We start from the raw sequence: 4,419 nt of genomic DNA on the forward strand, positions 1-4,419 counted from the left end.
CCCAGATGGGCCTCCATGGGATTGCTGCTATCCATGGGATCATGGCCCCTCAGTGGATTTGGGGGATCTGAGAACACGTTTTCTCAGGTGTTTATCTGGCAACCTACAAAAACCCCCAGCCCTTCTCCAGTAGAAGCCCAGAGGGGTGATTATGGTTTAAAAAGCCAAGTCATAAATCGGGCTTTCTCTACTCACTTGCTTTGTAGCTGAGGAAATCCGCAGAGAGCAATTTAAAAGGAAAAGAAAAAGGCTGAGAAAAAAAAAAAAAGAAAAAAAAATACCCAATGCTTTAGCTTTAGTGTCAGAGTGATGGAAAATAATTTTCACATTTGATTAATTATTAAGAGATCTGTTTAATAAAATATAGAGAAAGCATTTTGTCTCTCCACAATCGTTAGCATGACTCAGGAGCCCTATTTTGGAAGTGAACAAAAAGCTATTGAGGAATAACAATAAATTTTGTCCCCAAGGGTTTTTGCAGAAGTGGCCACAGGGCCATCCTGGCAGATTTAAGACAGAGATCCCACAGCTGACACTGAAATGTGTCAAATCCAGTGGCTTCCCTTGGCAGGTCACAGTCACCAGCCTCACCCAGACAACTGAATAAAGCAAAATCATTGACCTAGAAAGAAACTATGTATTGGTAGGAGTTTTTCCTTCTTGGTTTTTTTTGTTAATTATTTCCCTAAAATATAGGTTTAATGTTTCATCTTCTTGGTAGCTTACTTATTTCAAACGCAGAAACTTATCAAGGAATTCTGTTCCTTTTTTTTTAAGATTTTCAAATAAAAACCATTATTTCTGCCCTTGACTCTCCTTATTTTCTTTGAATTTAAATAAGAATACCTAAAAATGCCCCATTTGAAGGAACTGGATTCCTTCCCCCACCCCAGAAAAAAGAAATATAGTTTTATCTGTAAGATTAGCATGTTGAGTCTATTTCATTCAACCTTGTGAGTTGAACATAATTTAAAGGTAGTCTCATTTAATTAGTTATATGAATGTGCATATTAATTAAAAAGCACTTGACTAAGCATTTCAAAGTTTGGATTTGTTATGCAGTCTGATTTGTCTGTTATTTCTCACTATTTCTTGTGCTGTCCAGACATAGCAGCAAGGAGTGATCAAAGTCAGATATAAGGTTCAGCCTCACGTTGCTCCACAAGCTCTACCTACTTTTACATTTGCAAGGTTCATGTCTTTTACATTCAGATGGGATGTTCCTCTGGTGAAGGCAGCATTGAAAGACCACCTCTAATTTCTTTCTGACCTTTCAGTGAGAAAGGACAAGTTCTCCCCTGTGTGAGGCCCCCTCCAACCGTGTGGAGTCACCGGCTGCACCCGCCCGCCTGGTGGGGCAGAGTGGAGTCACGCCTCTGCCTCCCACCCAGGCCTGTGCCAGTGCTGCCTCGGCCTGCAGCTGTGCTTCTAAACCTTCCACCATTGCCCGCCTATTTTGAAGATAGATTTTTCAACCACTTTGAAAGGAATTCCAGAGCTACTGGTCTGCAAATCTTTTTACTCTCCCAGCAGTGGCCACTCTCAGGGATGGAAAGCACAAAGGGGTGGGGTGAGGTGGGTGGGGGAGCAACCCAATCTTTCAGACAGTTACTAATCCCCCCTTCGCCCCCCACACTACCCCTGCATCTCAGACATCTGTGGGGAGCATGGTGTGATACGGGAGGCTACGTCCCCCAACCCCCAGCACTGTTACCTATGGCCTTAGAGAAACCTACCTTGGAACAAAACAACCATATATTATTCTCTCTGGATCTCCAGAAAGCAGAAAGATTTACAAGAAGATCCAGAAGCCAACAGAGAAAATATTTAAAATCTTCATCTTTATTGTTCATCTCATGCTTTTCAAACTTCTACATTTATATGTGTTTTATAATGCACTTAATATTTTGGTCCAGAGCAGCAATACATGTATGTGTACAGTAATACGTATGTATAACTAGAGACCCCTGTATATAATTAGTAATACATGTATATAATGTACAATCAATAGTACATGTATACAATTTACAAATAACATGCACGTTAGAGTCTCAGTCAAAACCACCTGGAAACCCCAGGACTGCAGTGTGGCTCCCAGCATGCACTGCTCTGTGCCGCTAAAATACTGACCCCAAAATGCCATTCTGAGCCCCTGGTGATTTTCTCCATAACTGTGCTTTGGGAAGAGTAGGCAGAGAGGCTTCTGTTGAAGTGCGAGGAAGTATTCCTACTTCCCAGACAATAGTAAGACTTACCTTGGCCTCTACCATCCCTCACCCCTTTTTCTTCAGGGCCACTTAGAAAAGAACATTCAATGTTCAGTCACCTTAACGAAGGAGCCAAAGGAGCACGGGAGGAGGGAGATCCACTCCCTGGCAGGTTCCCTGTGCAAGGACTAATTACAGCCCACTTTGGAGAAGCCGGAGGCAGGGCACAGGAGCCGCACAGCCTCTGCTGGATGGAGGAAGGAGGGGCCAGGCAGAGGGTGGGATGGCATCTGGATCCCTCTCATCAGGAGTGAGGAATGACTCATGATTCACAAAAGGTCATTGCCTACTGAGGTAGATAAATTACCTATAAGCCTTCAGCAGAGTTAGAGGACCTATTTTGTAGGAAGTTTTCATTAAATCAAAGATTTTATGGCTTCTATTTTGTTGCATAGCAAAAGGGAAATAATTAGTAATTGACAAAGTAAGTGCAGGGAATAAAAAAGTGTAATGTTATTCTAATAGGCCTTGTCTTGGTCTTTAACTTTTCACTTGCAAGCAGCATTATTTTTTAACTCAGATGTATAAAAATCATCCACACTGAGAAAGTGGAACCAATTGCAGTTAAACAATTGAGGGGAGCACTAACCAATAATGGATAGGCTTTAAAATGCCATAAATATTGTTTCTTTTTATTGTGTTTGATTTTTGATGATTCCCATAACCCACTGGTTAAAATTAAATAGACATGGTCTTAGGTATTACTCAAATACATTTTAATGCTAAACTATATAAAGCAGAATATGTATCTGCGTGTGTGTACATATATACATACGTATGTATTATTTTATATTTTAAAAAATCCAAGGAGTGGGTATTCTCCACTTAAATACTGAGGAAAGGAAGGAAGTTGGAAAGTACATAAGAAAAATGCAAATATATATATATATATATGTATATATATGTTTTTGTTTTTGTTGTTTTTTTTTTGTTTTGCCCTGAGTTTCTCAGATGAGTCACTGTTTTTCTACTGACATGTGCATCTTGGAAGACCCCCAGATTATAACAATAGTGACACTGAAATTAAAATTTCTCAACAGTGAATTCAACTTAACCTGTTGGGAATATCACTGTTGCTTATAAATTAAGCAGATTTTCACAGAATAACAAACATTGGCGCCTATCAGTGAAATGTTCACTCCTTCACATGGCCACAGAAATTTCTTTTTCATAGGATTCCTGCCTTTTTCGCCCCAATTAAATCTGCTTCGGAGGGGATTTGTGCTCCTGTGAGATTCACAGGCAATAAGAAGTAAATGATAAACAAAGTTATATGGAAAATACCAAAATGGGAGAACAGATTCACACTAATTATAATTATTTTTTAATGCTATATTCCATAATGAAGGGCGTCCTATACTTGGCCTTAGGCTAATCCTTTTTAAAGTACATTTTCTTCTTCTATCCTCACCACAGCCGCATTTGAGAGAGGCTGTCTTCATCTGCATTTTACAGATGAGGGAACTGCTACCTGGAGAAGCTACCACCCTGCTCAGAGTCAGACAGCCGGAGAGGGTGGCCGGGCATGGCCCAAGATCTGCCTGGCTCCTGAGAACTTACAAGAAATTCCTCTGCTCTCTCTCCCAGCCCTGCAGGGACAGTATGAGATGAGGAGGGCACCTAAAATTCAGACTGAGATAAAGTGCCCAGTACCATGCCTGGAGCTCATTAAACATTAAATTATGGACATTATTTTATATTAAAAAAAATTCAAGGAGTGGGTATTCTCCACTTAGAAACTGAGGAAAGGATGAACGTTAGGTAAGAAAAACGGAAATGTTCTCATGAAAGGTCTGTGCGGGGGAACACATGTGAGGCTGCCCCGTTTATCGGCTTTTTCAAGCGTCTCCCCAGTTTCCCAAGTTCTTTATCTAATAGCATTTTAATCATGTCAGATGATGACATTCTTAACCATTTCCCCACAAAGACTTTCCCACTCATTAATAGATTTTGCTATCAGGGAATGTTTATGGATAATTATTTAGCAGCTTCTCTTCTAGACTTCTTCTCACTGGAATGCCATGAATCCTGAAATGGAGCAAACAGGAGGGCGCTCGCATTTGTGACCCTCAAGACGTCAGGTGGGTTCTGGCAACGTTGCCGGAAGGTGGGTGATTTACTGGCTTTACTGCCCAGTGAGTGACAGCCACTG

This window comes from Hylobates moloch, unplaced genomic scaffold (assembly GCF_009828535.3).
Source record: "Hylobates moloch isolate HMO894 unplaced genomic scaffold, HMol_V3 SCAFFOLD_6, whole genome shotgun sequence".
Lineage (NCBI taxonomy): Eukaryota > Metazoa > Chordata > Mammalia > Primates > Hylobatidae > Hylobates > Hylobates moloch.